The sequence below is a fragment of the Rhinoraja longicauda genome, chromosome 1 (assembly GCF_053455715.1).
Source record: "Rhinoraja longicauda isolate Sanriku21f chromosome 1, sRhiLon1.1, whole genome shotgun sequence".
NCBI lineage: Eukaryota > Metazoa > Chordata > Chondrichthyes > Rajiformes > Arhynchobatidae > Rhinoraja > Rhinoraja longicauda.
This window is the reverse complement of record NC_135953.1, coordinates 83870523-83890851: the sequence shown is the minus strand read 5'-3', so window position 1 is coordinate 83890851 and position 20329 is coordinate 83870523. Positions and strand designations below refer to the sequence as shown.

At 43.7% G+C, this 20329-nt stretch overlaps 1 long non-coding RNA gene across 1 annotated transcript in view; it reads left to right on the top strand.

The window, feature by feature from the left end:
• Nucleotides 1-19883, top strand: part of LOC144594600 (uncharacterized) — a 205855-nt gene extending 185972 nt beyond the window's left edge. The window contains exon 5 of the long non-coding RNA XR_013547409.1: nt 19823-19883. This is a non-coding gene — a long non-coding RNA (uncharacterized LOC144594600). The remainder of the gene's footprint in view (nt 1-19822) is intronic.
• Nucleotides 19884-20329: the final 446 nt, after the last annotated feature.

Here is a 20329-nt window from a genome sequence, read left to right as displayed (position 1 = left end):
CACACACTTTAAAAGAAGTGTTCTGGAGGAAGCCGCTGATTGGTGGAAGCGGACTAGAGGAAGCAGCTGATTGGGCGTTGTAATTCTGCTTTTTATTCGTACTTTTAGTTAAGGGTTCGGTGAGTTCAGGGTTCAGGAAGTTAAGGGTTCAGTGAGTTAAGGGTTCAGTGCTTTTTAGTAAAGGTACAGTTTAAAGGATTAAGAGGGATTTGATTTAATTTGGGGGTAAGACATGTCAGATGAGATCGGCCCCGTGGAATGCTCATCCTGCAACATGTGGGAGATCAGGGATATTGTCGGTGTCCCTGATGATTACATGTGCAGGAAGTGTGTCCAGCTGCAGCTCCTGGCAACCCGCATTGAACGGTTGGAGCTGCGGTTGGACTCATTCTGGAGCATCCACGAGGCTGAGAAGGTCGTGGATAGCACGTATAGCGAGTTGGCCACACCACGTAAAAGATAAGCGGACAGAAAGGAAACGGGTGGCCACTAGCCAGCGTAGCAGTAGGCAGGTAATGCAGGAGTCCCCTGCGGTCATCTCCCTCCTAAACAGATATGCCATTTTGGATACTGTTGGGGGAGATGCCTCATCAGGGGAAGGCAGCAGCAGTCAAGTTCATGGCACCGTGGGTGGCTCTGCGGCAAAAGAGGGGAGGAAAAAGAGTGGAAGGGCTATAGTGATAGGGGATTCAATTGTAAGGGGAATAGATAGGCGTTTCTGCGGCCGCAAACGAGACTCCAGGATGGTATGTTGCCTCCCTGGTGCAAGGGTCAGGGATATCTCTGAGCGGCTGCAGGACATTCTGAAGGGGGAGGGTGAGCAGCCAGTTGTCGTGGTGCAAGTAGGACCTCAAAGGTAATAATCTCTGGATTACTACCAGTGCCACGTGCTAGTCAGAGTAGGAATAGGAGGATATTTCATATGAATACGTGGCTTGAAAAATGGTGCAAGGGGGAGGGATTCAAATTTTTAGGACATTGGAACCAGTTCTGGGAGAGGTGGGACCAGTACAAACAGGACGGTCTGCACCTGAGCTGGAATGGAACCAATGTCCTAGGGGGAGTGTTTGCTAGTGCTGTCGGGGAGGATTTAAACTAATGTGGCAGGGGGATGGGAGCTGGAGCAGAGAGACAGAGGGGTGTAAAATGAGGGTAGAAGCAACAGGTAGCAAGGTGAAAAGTAAAAGTTGCAGGCAGACAAATCCAGGGCAAAAATCAAAAAGGGCCACTTTTCAACATAATCGTACAAGGGGTAAAAGAGTTGTAAAAACAAGCCTGAAGGCTTTGTGTCTCAATGCAAGGAGTATACGTAATAAGGTGGATGAATTAAATGTGGAGATAGTTATTAATGATTATGATATAGTTGGGATTATGGAGACATGGCTCCAAGGTGACCAAGGCTGGGAGCTCAACATCCAGGGATATTCTATATTCAGGCGGGATAGACAGAAAGGAAAAGGAGGTGGGGTAGCGTTACTGGTTAGAGAGGAGATTAAAGCAGTGGAAAGGAAGGACATTAGCTTGGAGGAAGTGGAATCGATATGGGTAGAGCTACGAAACACTAAGGGGCAGAAAACGCTAGTGGGAGTTGTGTACAGGCCACCTAACAGCAGTAGGGAGGTTGGGGATGGCATCAAGCAGGAAATTAGAAATGCATGCACTAAAGGCGCAGCAGTTATAATGGGTGACTTCAATCTACATATAGATTGGGTGAACCAAACTGGCAGGGGTGCTGAGGAAGAGGATTTCTTGGAATGTTTGAGAGATGGTTTTCTAAACCAACATGTCGAGGAACCAACGAGAGAACAGGCCATTCTAGACTGGGTATTGAGTAATGAGGAAGGGTTAGTTAGCAGTCTTGTTGTGCGTGGCCCCTTGGGCAAGAGTGATCATAATATGGTAGAGTTCTTCATTAGGATGGAGAGTGACAAAGTCGATACAGAAACAAGTGTTCTGAACTTAAAGAAAGGTAACTTTGAGGGTATGAGGCGTGAATTGTCCAAGATAGACTGGCGATTGATGCTGAAAGGATTGACGGTGGACATGCAATGGAAGGCATTTAAAGGTCGCATGGATGAACTACAACAAGTGTTCATCCCAGTTTGGCAAAAGAACAAACCAGGAAATATAGTGCATCCGTGGCTAACAAGGGAAATCAAGGATAGTATTAAAACAAAAGATGAAGCATACAGATTAGCCAGAAAAAGTAGCATACCAGAGGACTGGGAGAAATTCAGAGTCCAGCAGAGGAGGACAAAGGGCTTAATTAGGAAAGGGAAAATAGATTATGAGGGAAAACTGGCAAGGAACATAAAAACAGACTGCAAAAGCTTTTATAGATATGTCAAGAGAAAAAGATTAGTTAAGGCAAATGTAGGTCCCTTGCAGTCGGAAACAGGTGAATTGATCATAGGGAACAAGGAGATGGCAGACCAATTGAACAAATACTTTGGTTCAGTCTTCACTAAGGAAGACATAAACCGTCTGTCGGAAATAGCGGGGGACCGGGGGTCTAAAGAGATGGAGGAACTGAAGGAAATCCAGGTTAGTCGGGAAGTGGTGTTAGGTAAATTAAATGGATTAAAGGCGGATAAATCCCCAGGGCCAGATAGGCTGCATCCCAGAGTGCTTAAGGAAGTAGCTTATAGTGGATGCATTAGTGATAATTTTTCAAAACTCTTTAGATTCTGGAGTAGTTCCTGAGGACTGGAGGGTAGCTAATGTAACCCCACTTTTTAAAAAGGGAGGGAGAGAGAAAACGGGGAATTATAGACCAGTTAGCCTAACATCGGTAGTGGGGAAAATGCTAGAGTCAGTTATTAAAGATGTGATAGCATTACATTTGGAAAGTGGTGAAATCATCGGACAAAGTCAGCATGGATTTACCAAAGGCAAATCATGTCTGACGAATCTTATAGAATTTTTCGAGGATGTAACTAGTAGAGTGGATAAGGGAGAACCAGTCGATGTGTTATATCTGGACTTTCAGAAGGCCTTCGACAAGGTCCCACATAGGAGATTGGTGTACAAACTTAAAGCACACGGTATTGAGGGTTCTGTGTTGAGGTGGATAGAAAATTGGTTGGCGGACAGGAAGCAAAGAGTAGGAATAAACGGGTCCTTTTCGGAATGGCAGGCAGTGACTAGTGGGGTACCGCAAGGCTCAGTGCTGGGACCCCAGTTATTTACAGTGTATATTAATGATTTGGACGAGGGAATTGAATGCAACATCTCTAAGTTTGCGGATGACACAAAGCTGGGTGGCAGTGTTAGCTGCGAGGAGGATGCTAGGAGGCTGCAGAGTGACTTGGATAGATTAGGCGAGTGGGCAAATGCATGGCAGATGCAATATAATGTGGATAAATGTGAGGTTATCCACTTTGGCGGCAAGAACAGGAAAGCAGAGTATTACCTGAATGGTGACCGATTGGGAGAAGGGGAGATGCAACGTGACCTGGGTGTCATGGTGCACCAGTCATTGAAAGCAAGCATGCAGGTGCAGCAGGCAGTGAAGAAAGCGAATGGTATGTTGGCATTCATAGCAAGAGGATTTGAGTTTAGGAGCAGGGAGGTTCTGCTGCAGTTGTACAGGGCCTTGGTGAGACCGCACCTGGAGTATTGTGTGCAGTTTTGGTCTCCTAACCTGAGGAAAGACGTTCTTGCCTTAGAGGGAGTACAGAGAAGGTTCACCAGATTGATCCCTGGGATGGCGGGACTTACATATGAGGAAAGACTAGATAGACTGGGCTTGTACTCGCTGGAATTTAGAAGTCTGAGAGGGGATCTTATAGAAACATATAAAATTCTTAAGGGGTTGAAGAGGCTAGATGCGGGAAGATTGTTCCCGATGTTGGGGGAGTCCAGAACCAGGGGTCACAGCTTAAGGATAAGGGGGAAGTCTTTTAGGACCGAGATGAGAAAACATTTCTTCACACAGAGAGTGGTGAGTCTGTGGAATTCTCTGCCACAGAAGGTAGTTGAGGCCAGTTCATTGGCTATATTTAAGAGGGAGTTAGATGTGGCCCTTTTTGCTAAAGGGATCAGGGGTATGGAGAGAAGGCAGGTACAGGCTACTGAGCTGAATGATCAGCCATGATCATATTGAATGGCGGTGCAGGCTCGAAGGGCCGAATGGCCTACTCCTGCACCTATTTTCTATGTTTCTATGTTTCTATGAGAGATGAAATTTGAAGGATCCGTGACAGGCAAGCTTTGTTTCTACTCTTGGGCAGTAGCATAAGAAATGTGGCAGCTATCTTGTTCAAAACACAAAATCCCACAAACAGCTGTATGATAAACAGCTGGGTAATCTGTAGCATGTTTTGATTGAAAGATAATAATGTCAAGGATACGGGATGAACCTCTCCTATGTTTCTTTGAACTTTTCCTTGGATCTTTTGCTCACTCCAGACAAGCCACTCAGCATCTTAATATAATTCCACATCAAAAAGACCATGAGAACTCTCTCAGCACTGGATGGAATTGTCAGAATAAATCGTGTCATGAGTGCGATATTATTCCTCAACTTGTCTCGCTGTATTGAAAGATCCACCATGACCCAAGGCCTAACTATCTGAGAGTTTAAAAGGTTGATGGGTGAATTAAATGGGATTTTATAAATGACTAATGGATTCTACAGCATGAATAAATTGAAGCCATTTAGTTTTGGTTTTAGTTTTAGAGATACAGCACGGAAGCAGGCCCTTTAGTCCACCGAGACTGCACCGACCAACGATCCCCGCACATTAACACTATCCTACACGAGGGACCATTTTTACATTTCTGTACTTGGAGAAAACCCACACAGGTTCCGGGGAGAACATAGAAACTCCAGACAGACAAGGACCTGCAGCCAGGATCGAATCCGGGGCTCCGGTGTTGTGAGCGCTGTAAGTCAGCATCTCTACCGCTGCGCCATCGTGCCACCCATATTCTGACCATATCCTCTGACCAAGAAACAACTTTAAAACCAGAGTGAGGCAATTCAGGAGTAAAATCAGGAGAAAAGCTTCTTACACATGGTGTAGATGGAGGCTATTTTGCTCATTATATCTACACCATCTCCTAAAACAGCAAGATTGACAGTCCCATTTGCCCACTCCTCCCCAGAGTGCTGCAAATTACTTTCTGTCTAGAATCTCCTCAATGGCCTTTTCAAGGTACTGATTGATTCTGCGACTTTTGAAGTCAATGAAATTCAGATCCCATGACAAAGTAAAAGTTTTATTTACATCCTTCCTTAAAGTTTTTGCCTAAAATTTAAAGCTGCACACCTTGAACCACCTGCTGACAATAGACAATTATCAATAGACAATAGGTGCAGGAGTAGGCCATTCAGCCCTTCGAGCCAGCACCGCCATTCAATACGATCATGGCTGATCACTCTCAATCAGTACCCCGTTCCTGCCTTCTCCCCATACCCCCTCACTCCGCTATCCTTAAGAGCTCAACCCAGCTCTCTCTTGAAAGCATCCAACGAACTGGCCTCCACTGCCTTCTGAGGCAGAGAATTCCACACCTTCACCACTCTCTGACTGAAAAGTTCTTCCTCATCTCCGTTCTAAATGGCCTACCCCTTATTCTTAAACTGTGGCCCCTTGTTCTGGACTCCCCCAACATTGGGAACATGTTTCCTGCCTCTAATGTGTCCAATCCCCTAATTATCTTATATGTTTCAATAAGATCCCCCCTCATCCTTCTAAATTCCAGTGTATACAAGCCCAATCGCTCCAGCCTTTCAACATACGACAGTCCCGCCATTCCGGGAATTAACCTAGTGAACCTACGCTGCACGCCCTCCATAGCAAGAATATCCTTCCTCAAATTTGGAAACCAAAACTGCACACAGTACTCCAGGTGCGGTCTCACCAGGGCCCGGTACAAGGACCTCTTTGCTCCTATACTCAACTCCTCTTGTTATGAAGGCCAACATTCCATTGGCTTTCTTCACTGCCTGCTGTACCTGCATGCTTCCTTTCATTGACTGATGCACTAGGACACCCAGATCTCGTTGAACTCCCCCTCCTCCTAACTTGACACCATTCAGATAATAATCTGCCTTTCTATTCTTACTTCCAAAGTGAATAACCTCACACTTATCTACATTAAACTGCATCTGCCATGTATCCGCCCACTCACACAACCTGTCCAAGTCACCCTGCAGCCTTATTGCATCTTCCTCACAATTCACACTACCCCCCAGCTTAGTATCATCTGCAAATTTGCTAATGGTACTTTTAATCCCTTCGTCTAAGTCATTAATGTATATCGTAAATAGCTGGGGTCCCGGCACCGAACCTTGCGGTACCCCACTGGTCACTGCCTGCCATTCCGAAAGGGACCCATTTATCCCCACTCTTTGCTTTCTGTCTGTCAACCAATTTTCTATCCATGTCAGTACCCTACCCCCAATACCATGTGCCCTAATTTTGCCCACTAATCTCCTATGTGGGACCTTGTCAAAGGCTTTCTGAAAGTCGAGGTACACCACATCCACTGACTCTCCCCTGTCAATTTTCCTAGTTACATCCTCAAAAAATTCCAGTAGATTTGTCAAGCATGATTTCCCCTTCGTAAATCCATGCTGACTCGGAATGATCCTGTTACTGCTATCCAAATGCTCAGCAATTTCGTCTTTTATAATTGACTCCAGCATCTTCCCCACCACTGATGTCAGACTAACTGGTCTATAATTACCCGTTTTCTCTCTCCCTCCTTTCTTAAAAAGTGGGATAACATTTGCTATCCTCCAATCCACAGGAACTGATCCTGAATCTATAGAACATTGAAAAATGATCTCCAATGCTTCCACTATTTCGAGAGCCACCTCCTTAAGTACCCTGGGATGCAGACCATCGGGCCCTGGGGATTTATCAGCCTTCAGTCCCATCAGTCTACCCAAAACCATTTCCTGCCTAATGAGGATAAGGTGGACAAGTTTCCCCTATTTAACTGATGAGCTTGTATACAACTATCAACCCTCCTCTAAGCTGTCCTCACTCCAAGAACACAATCTTTACACAAAGGTCCCAATTGAAACATTGCCTGTTCATTCCTGTTCATTCCCTCCACTGATGTGCCTGGTCCACAGAGTTCCTTCAGACCTTTGTGTTATGTTCATGATTCCAGCATCTGCAATTCCTTGTGTCCCCAGAAGCCGAATCCTTCATCCTTGGAACTATACCGCACCATAACTCAGCCCTTCCCATCCTCTTCATAATGTGTGTCAATTTGCAGTACTTCAGTTGAGTCTTAACAAGAGGTCAATGCTGATTCAACGTAACTTCTCTGCTTTTATATTCAGTCCCTCTATTTATGAACCGTATTCAAATCTTCCATCTCGAACAGACTTTGTCTGCTGAGTAAATTGAATGTTTCTAGACTTACATCAATAAGTTTTATTTCATTTATGTGGACTCAGTACAGCAAGGGACAAAGAACAAATGTAGACAAATGGAGTCGAGGTACAGATCGGCCATGAACAAATTGGTCCAGACTTTGCTAATCAGAAGCTCGCCACTCCCACTTACCGCTTGGATACTTCATCATCCTGCATTTTCTTTTAAGGATATCTGGAAAAAACTTAATGGACAACGGCCTCTTGTCCCAATTGGAAGAAAATAGTCTGTGGTGCTATAGCATTAGGCAGCGTAATCAAATCTTCTTTAGACGCCTTAAAATACTCCACCACCCAAACTGCTGAATAAACTGCTGGCAGAAGACTATATGGCATCCATAGTCTTGCTCTTTATCAAAGCTGTTAATATTTCTCAATGCAACATTCACAAAATAAAATTGAAATAAATAATTTCATAAAAATAACAGGACTGAGATGAGGAAAATCTTTTTCACCCAGAGAGTTGTGAATCTGTGGAATACTCTGCCACAGAAGGTAGTGGAGGCCAATTCACTGAATGTTTTCAAGGGAGAGTGAGATTTAGCTCTTAGGGCTAAGGGAATCAAGGGATGTGGGACAAAAACAGGAACGGGGTACTGAAATTGGTTGATCAGCTATGATCATATTAAATGGCAGTACTGGCTCGTGGGGTCAAATGGCCTACTGCACCTATTTTCTATGTTTCTAATTACAAATCTTATGTATTTTAAAAATCACATGTATACATAAATCAGAACAATTTTTAAAACATGATGCAAGCAAAAATAATTAAAGAATGCCTCATACCTTATTCTTGCAATTCTTCAGCATTAATGCGGTTTCTTATTCAATAGACAATAGACAATAGGTGCAGGAGTAGGCCATTCGGCCCTCCGAGCCAGAACCGCTATTCACTATGATCATGGCTGATCATCCACAATCAGTACCCCGTTCCTGCCTTCTCCCCATATCCCTTGACTCCGCTATCTTTAAGAGGTCTATCTAACATTCTCTTGAAAGCATCCAGAGAATCGGCCTCCACTGCCTTCTGAGGCAGAGTTCCACAGATTCACAACACTCTGGGTGATTTTTTTTTTCCTCATCACCGTTCTAAATGGCCTACACATTCTTAAACTGTGGCCCCTGGTTCTGCACTCTCCCAACATCGGGAACATGTTTCTTGCCTCTGGAGTGTTCACTCATTTAATAATCTTGTATGTTTCAATAAGATCCCCTCATCCTTCTAAATTCCAGTGTATACAAGCCCAGTCGCTCCATTCTTTCAACATATGACAGTCCAGCCATCCCAGGAATTAACCTCGTGAACCTACGTTGCACTCCCTCAATAGCAAGAATGTCATTCCATAAATTTGGAGACCAAAACTGCACACAATACTCCAGATGTGGTCTCACCAGGGCCCTATACAACTGCAGAAGGACCTCTTTGCTCTGAAACTCAACTTCGCTTGTTACGGCCAACATGCCATTAACTTTCTTCACTGCCTGTTGTACCTGCATGCTTAATTTCAGTGACTGGTATACAAGGACACCAAGATCTCATTGTACTTCCCCTTTTCCAAACTTGATATAATAATCTGCCATCCTGTTCTTGCCACCAAAGTGGATAACCTCACATTTATCCACAATAAACTGCATCTGCTGACTCACCCAACTTCTCCTAGTCAACCTGCATCCTCATAGCATCTTCCTCACAGTTCACACTGCCACCCAGCTTTGTGTCATCCTCAAATTTGCCAATGTTACTTTTAATCCCTTCATCTAAATCATTAATGTACATTGTAAATAGCTGCGGTCCCCTGCAGCAAGCCTTGTGGTACCCTACTAGTCACTGCCTGCCATTCTGTAAGGGACCTGTTAATCCCTAGTCTTTGTTTCCTGTCTGCCAACCAATTTTCTATCCATGTCAGTACCCTACGCTCCATGTGCTCTAATTTTGCCCACAAATCTCCTATGTGAGACCTTATCAAAGGCTTTCTGAAAGTCCAGGTTCACTACACCCACTGCTCTCCCTTTTATTTTACTTAAAGTCCATTTTACTTGTTACATCCTCAAAAAATTCCAGAAGATTGGTCAAGCATGATTTCCCCTTCGTAAATTTACGCTGACTCGGACTGATCTTGTTACTGCTATCCAAATGTGCCGCTATTTCATCTTTTATAATTGACTCCAGCATCTTCTTCACCACCGATGTCAGGCTAACTGGTCTATAATTCCCTGCTTTCTCTCTCCCTCCTTTCTTAAAAAGTGGGATAACATTAGCTACCCTCCAATCCACAGGAACTGATTCAGAATGTATAGAACATTGGAAAATTATCACCAATGCATCCACGATTTCTTGAGCCACCTCCTTAAGTTCCCTGGGATGCAGACCTTCAGGCCCTGGGAATTTATCAGCCTTCAGCCCCATCAGTCTACCCAACACCATTTCCTGCCAAATGTGAATTTCCTTCAGTTCCTCCGTCACCCAAGGTACTCTAGCCAGTACTACATCTGGGAGATTGTTTGTGTCTTCCTTAGTGAAGACAGATCCAAAGTACCTGTTCAACTCGTCTGCCATTTCCTTGTTCCCCATAATAAATTCACCTATTTCTGTCTTCAAGGGACCCATATTTGCCTTAACTATTTTTTTCCTTTTCACATACCGAAAGAAGCTTTTACTATCCTCCTTTGTCTTCTTGGCTAGATTACCTTCGTACCTTATCTTTTCTTCCCGTATTGCCTTTTTAGTTATCTTCTGTTGCTCTTTAAAAGTTTCCCAATCCTCTGGCTTCCCATTCATCTTTGCTATGCTATACTTCTTCTCTTTTATTTTTATAGTCCTTGACTTCCCTTGTCAGCCATGTTTGCCTCTTACTCCACTTAGAATCTTTCTTCCTTTTTGGAATGAACTGATCCTGCATCTTCTAAATTATTCCCGGAAATACATGCCATTGTTTTTCCACCGTCATCCCTGCTAGGGTCTCTTTCCAGCCAACTTTGGCCAGCTCCTCCCTCATGCCTCCATAGTCCTCTTTGCTCAACTGTAATACTGACACTTCCGATTTTCCCTTCCCCCTCTCAAATTGTAGATTAAAACATCATATTATGGTCACTACCTCCTCATGGCTCCTTACCCTCGAGTTCCCTTATCGAATCCGGTTCATTACACACCACTAAATCCCGAATTGTCTTCTCCCTGGTAGGCTTCAGTACAAGCTGCTCTGAGAATCCATCGCGGAGGCACTCCACAAACTCCCTTTCAGTATCAACCTGATTTTCCCAGTCTCCCTGCATGTTGAAATCTCCCATAATCACTGTAGCATTACGTTTGCTACATGCCAATTTTAACCCTTGATTCAACTTGCACCCTATATCCAGGCTACTGTTTGGGGGCCTGTAGATAACTCCTATTAGGGTCTTTTTACCCTTACAATTCCTCATTTCTATCCATACTGTCTCAACATCCGATTCTATGTCACCTCTCGCAAGGGACTGAGTTTCATTCCTAACCAACAGAGTCACCCCACCCCCTCTGCCCACCTGTCTGTCTTTTCGATAGGACATATACCGCTGAATATTCGGTTCCCAGCCCTAGTCCTCTTGTAGCCATGTCTCTGTAATTCCCACGACATCAAACTTGTCAATCTCTAACTGAGCCTCAAGCTCATCCACTTTATTTCTTATACTTCACGCATTCATATACAACACTTTAACTTCGGTATTCACCTCCCCTCTCACACCGGTCACTATTGACCCTGACCTTACTCTCTTATCCCTTCTCGAACTTTCCTTCCCATTAATTTGGGGGTCTTTTGTAACTTTTCCTGTAATCACTTCCCCTTTAACTCCATCTTTATATTCCCAATTTGTCAACCCCTCCTCCCCACTATTTAGTTTAAACCCACACGTGTAGCACTAGCAAACCTGCCTGTCAGAATGTCGATCCCCCTCCAGTTAAGGTGTAACCCCTCACTTTTTGTACAGGTCACCCCTACCTCAGAAGAGATCCCAGTGGTCTATAAATCTAAACCCTGCAAGAGTCCCCCAGCCACACATTCAGATCCCCGATCTTCCTGTTCCTGCCCTCACCAGCACGAGGTACAGGAAGCAATCCAGAGATAACCACCCTAGAAGTCCTGCTTTTCAGTCTTCCTAACTCTCCAAACTTAAGTTGCAGAACCTGCTACCTCTTCTTCCCGACGTCGTTCGTGCCCATGTGCACAACTACTTCCGGCTGCTCACCTTCCCTCTTGAGGATGTTTTGAAGTCGGTCCGTGACATCTTCAACCTTGGCACCAGGGAGGCAACAGACCATCCTCGAGTCTCGCCTGCAGCCACAGAATCTGCTGTCCGTACCTCGGACAATGGAGTCACCCACCACTATGGCTCTGCCCGACATCGGTCGAGTCTCATCGCTAGGATTGGAGCCACTGACCTGTCCGCCGCTCAGACTGGAAGCATTGTCTGCCCCGACAGCTCCCAAGAGGGTGTACCTGTTTTCAGTAGGTACAGCCATCAGGGCCTCCTGCACTCCACGTTTACTCCCCTTTTTCACAGTCACCCACCTTCGCTCTTCCTGTAGCCTTGGCGTGACAACCTCACTGAAAGTATTGTCCAGGAAACTCTCGTTTTCCCGGATGGCCCTGACGTCATCCAGCTGCTTCTCCAGTTCCCCAACACGTTTATTCAGGAGCTGAACCTGGACTTTCTCTTTGCAGGTGTAGTTTCCAGAAGCACCAGCGGTGTCCCTGACTTCCCACATCCTGCTGGAAACACACTGCACCAACTTGCCTGCCATTTCTCCAGTGGGTAAAAATCACAAATTTCGATCAAGCCTTGTTGCCTCAGCCTCCTCGCCAAAGACTCTCGAGCCAAAGACTCACACTTTACTCATTAAGGTACTTGAGCCAAAGACTCACACTTTATTCACCAAGGCACTTGAGCAGGAAATGTGTGTAGGAAAATAACTGCAGATGCTGGTACAAATCGAAGGTATCACAAACTGCTGGAGTAACTCAGCAGGTCAGGCAGCATCTCTGGAGAGAAGGAATGGGTGACGTTTTGGGTTGAGACCCTTCTTCAGACTGATGTCAGGGGGGGCGGGACAAAGAAAGGATATAGGTGAAGACAGTGGGAGAACTGGGGAGGGGGAGGGAGGGACTTGAGCCAAAGACTCGCACTTTATTCACCAAGGCACTTAACCTCAACAAGGCCACTCCCCCTAGAGCAAGCCGTACTTTAATTTGCTGCTCTAGGCTTTAACCTGCAGCCAATCCCCCGCACTCGCTCCTCCACCTGCCGCTCCTCTGCCGACCTTGAAGATATGTGTTGCAGGCTGGCCCGACCAGTTTTTAAATGACCCGCTCTTGTAAATTCACCAAGGCTTTAACTTCTTGAAGTCACATTTTAAATGACTGGACCTGCAAACAAATTCCCTATCATAGGTGCTGTATCCAGTAGCGGAGCATGGAGATAGATTTGTCAATGAGAACTTGTCAACAGGTTTAGGATTTCCGCATGTGAATACATCATTTTTTCAGTGTTTAGTTTAAAATGTTTAGTTTAGAGATACAGTGTGGAAACAGACCTTTCAGCCCACCGTGTCCATGCCGACCAGTAATCCCCGCACAATAACACTATCCTACACACACACTAGGGACAACGTATCATTATACTAAGCCAATTAGCCAACAAACCTGTACGTCTTTGGAGTGCAGGAGAAAACCAGAGATCCCAAAGAAAACCCATGCAGATCACGGGGAGAACGTCCAAACTCCGTACAGACAAGCTCCCGTAGTCAGGATCAAACCTGGGTCTCTGGCTCTGTAAGGCAGTAATTCTACCGCCATGCCACCCCATATGCAGTGAAAATCTGAACTTGCTGGTATTATTTGGGGGTAAATTCCCAGCAAAATACTACAGAGTGCAACCAAAAAGCTACCAAAACTAGACCACTAGCTTGTGAAATCAGCTCGAGTGCTACTAATTCTTGTCCCCATGTTCATTTCATTACCCAAGTGTTACTTAGGTTTCTGATATCTAATTGTGCGGAATATATAACAGCCAGCTAATTTATCGACTTTAAGTAGTCTATAATCAAAGTACGGTTTGACTCTTTCAAAGCATTGGAGCAGCAACCACTTAATACTTTCCAACTTGCATGAGATAAGACAGTCATGTGGCTGCAAAAGTCAGTTCTTCTCTCATTATCATTTCATTGTGTCTGCTCCATCATGAGAAAAAGAGTAGCTATTCTAATTTGATAAGCTCCAGTTCCTTTTGGGCAAACAAAAGACAATACTCTTGCGAATAGTTTTAAGATAACATCTTCATATTAGACTCTGGATTTTATGTTCTGTAAAAACAATGAAAAAAATCAATCCTTGCTTTTAAATGGTCCAATAAGTTGCTACTGCTCTCTATTATATGAAGAACAAATTGACTTGGATGGATGTTTTCTGTTTTTTAAGTAAAGAGTGAAGCCAAATTATTAAATCCACCTTTTTATCTTAGAATAATTCCCATTATTTTCCCAACTTCATACCAAAATCTGTTGACATTGTGATTCAGCCATGTCAATATGAGTGGATAGGAAAGGTGGCCGGTGATGGGATGGCATTACTACTGTGTTTGATCCTGTGTCTGCTCAATGTCCATATGCATGCACATACAGAAGTTTAAAGGGAAATGTGCTGGACAAATGTTTTAAACTGAGAGTGGTTGATGTCTGCAAAGTGATGCCAGGGGTGGTGATTGAAGCAAATATAATAGTGGCTTATAGATAGGCTCATGATTATGCAGGAAGTGATGGGATATGGATCATTGTGTAGGAAGGAACTGCAGATGCTGGTTTAAATCAAAGGTAGGCACAAAATGCTGGAGTTACTCAACGGGGCAGGCAGCATCTCTGGAGAGGAATGGGTGACGTTTCGGGTCAAGACCCTATTTCAGACTGATGTCAGGGGAGTGGGTGGTACAGAGATAAAATGTAGTTGGAGACAGTAAGACTGGTGGGAGAACTAGGAAGTGGGAGGGAATGAAAAGAGAGGGAAAGCAAGGGCTACTTGAAGTTGGAGAAGTCAATGTTCATACCGCTGGGGTGTAAGCTACCCAAGCTAAATATGAGGTTCTGTTCCTCCAATTTGCACTTGGCCTCACTCTTACATTGGAGGAGGTCCAGGCCAGAAAGGTCAGATTGGGAATGGGAGGGGGAGTTAAGTGTTTAGAAAACCGGGAAATCAGATAGGTTTAGGCGGACTGAGCGGAGGTGTTCACCGAAACGATCGCCGGGCCTGCACTTGGTCTCGCCGAGAAAACAGGAGTCAACACCTGGAACAGCAGATACAGTAGATGAGGTTGGCGGAGGTGCAAGTGAATCTCTGCCTCACCTGAAAAAACTGTTGGGGTCCTTGGTCGGAGTCCAGTGGGGAGTTAAAGGGACAGGTGTTGCATCCCCTGCATTTGCAAGGGAAAGTACCAAGGGAAGGGGTGGTTTGGATGGGAAGGGACGGGTTAACCAGGGAGTTGCGAAGGGAATGGTCTCTGCGGAAAGCAGAAAGGGGTGGAGATGGGAAGATGTGGCCAGTAGTGGGATCCCATTGGAGGTGGCGAAAATGTTGGAGGATTATATGCGGTATGCGATGGCTGACGGGGCGGAAGGTGAGGACAAGGGGGTCTCTGTCCTTGTTACAAATGGGGGAGGGGGAGCAAGAGCGGAGCTGCGGGATATCAAGGGATCTGGATCATGTGCAGATCGCAGGGATTAGTTTAACTTGTCTTTATGTTTAGCAGACACATTGAGGGCTGTCGGGCCTGTCCCTGTGCTGCACTGTTCTATGTTCTATGTTACATCATCAGATTTAGTTTTCTTTCCCTTGCCCATGAGCGATGGGGCCACTTACAGTCATCAGTTGTTATTAACTCATGATCCATTAAACGGCAGGAAGTTTTAGGAAATTATGTGCCCAACAGAATGCACCAAAATGTGCAAATGATTTTCCGTTGACATTTCCAGTTGCTAAAATTAGTTTTCCTTTCACGTGATTCTTACCGCTTCCCAATTTCCTTTTTACTAGTTTAAGTTTATGTAGTCTGTTTTTAAATAATATCCTGGGGTGATTTTTTTTAATGCTCACTGTACTAAAAAAAAAACCTTCTAATAGTCCAAGGTGAGATATTAACATAAAAAGAACAATTGAGCTTGAATTTAGATCATCTGGAAAGGGAGTAAACGACCACATGCAGACATTAAAAACAGGAATGAGACAAGAGAGTCAGGAGTGTTTAATGATCATATGTAATGAAAACAGAACAATGAAACGCTTACTTGCAACAGCATAACAAATTCACATAAAAAAAAACGGGGGAAGGAATAGAAGAGCCTCAGCCAAAGCCCTTTCAAAGTGTGGGCATGTTTTAAATCTGTACCAGCTGACTTCAGCAGGAATTAACTGTTATTAGACAGAAATTACACTCTGTGGATGTGTATTAAGGACAGCACCAATATAACAGGACTTGGTTGGACACTGTAATTATGTTGGTGATTCTGCAGCATAAATATTTTGAAATCCCTGTTGCAGTTCAAACCGGAATGGTTTGAGCTGCAACGGGGGATCAGGTCACAGGACACCTCTCTGGTCTGATGAAGGGTCCCAAACTGAAATGTCACCTATCCTTGTTCTCCAGATATGCTGCCTGACCTGCTGAGTTACTCCAGCACTAAAACAAAAGATTCAATGATGATTGCCATCACAATGGATGTTTTCTAGTCCCCCTCCCCCCCCCCACCCTGTGACTTTGTACATATTATTTCCCTTCACCTAACAGAGTAATTATTTCTTCTCTAAATCAACAAAGGAATCTAACAGATTGGCTACTGAAATGTGGACTGCAGTCTCCTGTCCTGTTTATTCAGGTCATGCTGACTATCTCAGATTCTCTCCAAAGCCCTGACTTAGGTGTTTTGCAATCATCAGCAATTTTTAAGCTGATTTATCAATAAGCATCTTAAAGGCCTTTGACTAGAGATAGTTCAGATCCTATTGTCTGTGTAGGTGTTCTTGATGAGCGGTTACACATCCAGTTCCAAAGGTGGGTAGAGAGAGTTGTGCAGAGAACAATGTTCAGGCTAGAATTTCCATTGAGAAGTGCACAGTGACTTCCTGGAAATAAATGTAAATATTCTACATCAAGCTTATAAATGAAAAGAGAGCACATTCATAATCATAATCATAATCATAATAGTACTTTATTAGCCAAGTACGTTTGCAACATATGAGGAATGTTTTGCATCATACAAAGCCAAATAGAAATATAAGAACATAAGACATCTGACCCTCTGAACCAGTTAAATGTTTTATTTGATGGGTTTGAGCATGGAACCAAGCCCTCTAGAGCACCAAGTACTCACCAACCATCGATCACCTGTTTATCAACATCATCTCCATTTTTCTTTGTTACCTCAATATCCCTTGATCTCTTGATATCCCAAGTTTTTTTAAAATATCTATTATGAAGGAACTCAATCACTGCTTTGTAAAATAGAAAATTCTTCAGGGCCACTGTGCTCTGTGTTAAAATTCTCCTGCTCTCAATCCTTAATCTGAGTTAGACACAAAAAGCTAGAGTAACTCACTGGGTCAGACAGCATCTCTGGAGAAAAGGAATAGATGAATTTTCGGGTCAAGACCGTTCTTCAGAGATGCTGTCTGACACACTGAGTTACTCCAGCTTTTTGTGTCTATCTTCGGATTAAAACATAATCTACAGTTCCTTCCTACTCCTTAATCCGAGTTGTTGACTTCTAGTTCTAGATTCCTGAGATACAGAACATAAAAATATTCCATAAGAAATGTGAGCAAACCATATCTTCTAAAAAGTATAATACCCTGTTATTAATATCATGTTAGTCCTCCTTCTACCACTGGAATGATTGGCATAAGCCTTATGGCTAAATGTAAGTTCATGCCACATTGCTCAGAAGATTTTGAAGGCCTAATTAAAGGTTATTGACCTGAAATATTTGGTCAGTTTTTCCTTGCCATCAATGCAGCCTGATCTGTCAAGCATTTACAGCATTTAAAAATCAGAGTCGAGAGTCAAGAGTGTTCAATTATTATATGCACAGGAAATGGAACAGTGAAACTCTTGCTGCAGCTTTACAGGCCTGTTAACACAACAGAATAAACAATAAATGTACAATAAACAATAATGCAATAAATTAATTATCTGTAATATCAGGTAACCAGACTATAATAGTGCAAAACCAAAGTAAATAATACAACAATGAAAAAATACATTAGGCTATAGTGGGTTGTTGTTGGGGTAGGGTTGTGGTTAGGGTTATGCAGTGTGGTTCAAGAGCCTGGCAGTTGTCGGCAAGAAGTTGTTCCTGAACCCAGAGGTCATGGTTCTCATGTTCCTGATGGTAGCGGCAAGATGACAGCCTTGCCAAGCTGGTGTGGGTACTTGATACTACGAGCTGCCTTTTTGAGACAATGCTTCCTGTAGATTCCTTTGATGGTGGGGAGGTTAGTATCTGTGATGTTATGTAGCAGTCAATATGCATCAACCAACATCTCACAACATTTCGTCACAATGGAAGTGAGTGCCACTGATTGGTGGCCATTGAGGCATGTTGTCTTGCTTTTTTTGGACACCGGTATTCAGGATGTCCTTTTAAAGCAAGTGAGGACCTCAGTGCTTAGTAGTAAGTGGTTGAAGATGTCTGCAAAAATTTTAGCTAGTTGGTCAGAGCAGATTTTAAAGATGCAGCCAGGACACCATCAGGAACATGTGTTTTCCAAAGGTTTACCCTCGTTGAAGGCTTTTCTGACGTCCAACATCACAGTGTTGTCAGGGGGTGTGGGGGCTCGAGAAGATACATTAGATTTCTCCCTTGTAAATTTCAAGCTTATAAATGCCAACAATACATAGGGCTTGAACTGCATTAAATATTGAAAGGTTGTCCACCAGGAAGCAGGCTAATTGCAGGCTGCTGTAAACTTCAAACTTAGAAATGCAAAGGCATTGTAATTTTGTTGAACTATGAAAAGCAAAGCCACAATATAATACTGAAAGTGAGAAACAGTGTCTGAGCATGTTTGGGAGTGACATTTCAGCAGTGTTGTGCAAATAGAACAGTCAGTTTCTTTCCTGGATTTTCCCCTATTCAGTTACAGTAAATAGAAAGGGCCTTTCTGATTTGGAGCATGAAAGGTAAGTTTTTTCTGTTTACTCTTTTATTACAGATTTCTAGCATCTGCAATATTTTGCTTTTCAAAAATGTTTGAGTACATTCGTTTGGCTGAGATCCAGATGACCTATTTTGAAAAATGGGTCTGCACCGTTACTGTTGGGAAAGAGACTTAATGCTTGCCGTCATGCTACGGTCGAACAAACTGCAAACACTCCCTGCCGAGCTTCAGACAAGAAGATGGGGTGTCAAGGCAAGACGTCACAGGGTTGCAGCCACATGTGTAGGCCAGGACAGCAACTTTAGGGGAGAAGGAGGGAAGATTATTATCAAAGTTAAAGATTGCAAGTTAAAATAAATGGTAAATATTAGAAACAAAATGCTGGAGTAACTCAGTGGGTTAGGCAGCGTTTCTGGAGAAAAGGAATAGGTGATGCTTTGGTTCAAGACCCTTCTTCAGACGGAAACAGTCAGTCTGAAGAACAGTCTTGACCCAATACATCACTTCCTTTTCTCCAGAGATGCTGCCTGACCCGCTAAGTTACTCCAGCATTTTGTGTCTATATTCGGTGTAAACCAACATCTGCAGGTCCTTACTGTACAAATGGTAAATATGGTTTTATTCTCGCAATTGATTTTGAATGTTTCATACAATGATACAATTTTGATGTATCCAGCAACCTTGTGCTCGACTATTCATTTTAACTCAAGGTCCTTATTAAACATGTTAGGATTCGGCACGGTAGCGCAGCGGTAGAGTTGCTGCTTTACAGCGAATGCAGGGCCGGAGACTCAGGTTCGATCCTGACTACGGGTGCTGCACTGTAAGGAGTTTGTACGTTCTCCCCGTGACCTGTGTGGGTTTTCTCCGAGATCTTCGGTTTCCTCCCACACTCCAAAGACGTACAGGTATGTAGGTTAATTGGCTGGGTAAATGTAAAAATTGTCCCTAGTGGGTGTAGGATAGTGTTAATATATGGGGATCGCTGGGCAGCACGGACTTGGAGGGCCGAAAAGGCCTGTTTCCGGCTGTATATATATGATGATATGATGATGATGATTCCAAGATTAAAAAACATGGTGGTAATTTGCTACAGGAACATTTTCTAATAATGTAGCTCATGGTGAGTGAGACTTTTTTCCCCCCAACCTACAGATGACACTTTGTATCACAGTATAAAACAATGTACATTGATTTCAGCATGGTCAATAATGCATCTTAGTCCATGTGAACTTTATTTTCTTTGATTTAGCTTATTATCATCAATTGAATCACAAAGGTCGATGAAGAAACAGATCTAAATCAAAACTGAGTGGATAAAGAATGTGAAGTTGAGAGTCGGAGAGATTAACAAACAAACAAAATAAACAACAACGACGAAAGACATTATATGGTCATGTTTGGGAATAGTGACATCTTTCTTTGAGAGGTGAGAGATTAATGGCGTTGGGTGTGTGAAATGTGCAAACATTGCTGAGTCACAAAATATTGAAGCAACATGATTGTGGTGAACCTGCCACACAACCCACAATGCAGTGCCACGTAGAGAAGCAATGTGGCATCTATATTACATTTAGATGCCACAACAGGCACTGTGCCCGGCAAAACTGCTGGCACCTTGCCCAATTGCTTCTCAGCTCCAGCATTCTCCTTCCCATTGCCGACCTGCAGAGTTCTGGGCCCCTGCCCTGTTGACTGAAGTTTGAAAAGTCCCTGGTCCCCCTGAGTGTCCTTTTGCTCAGCTGTCACCTTTCTGCTA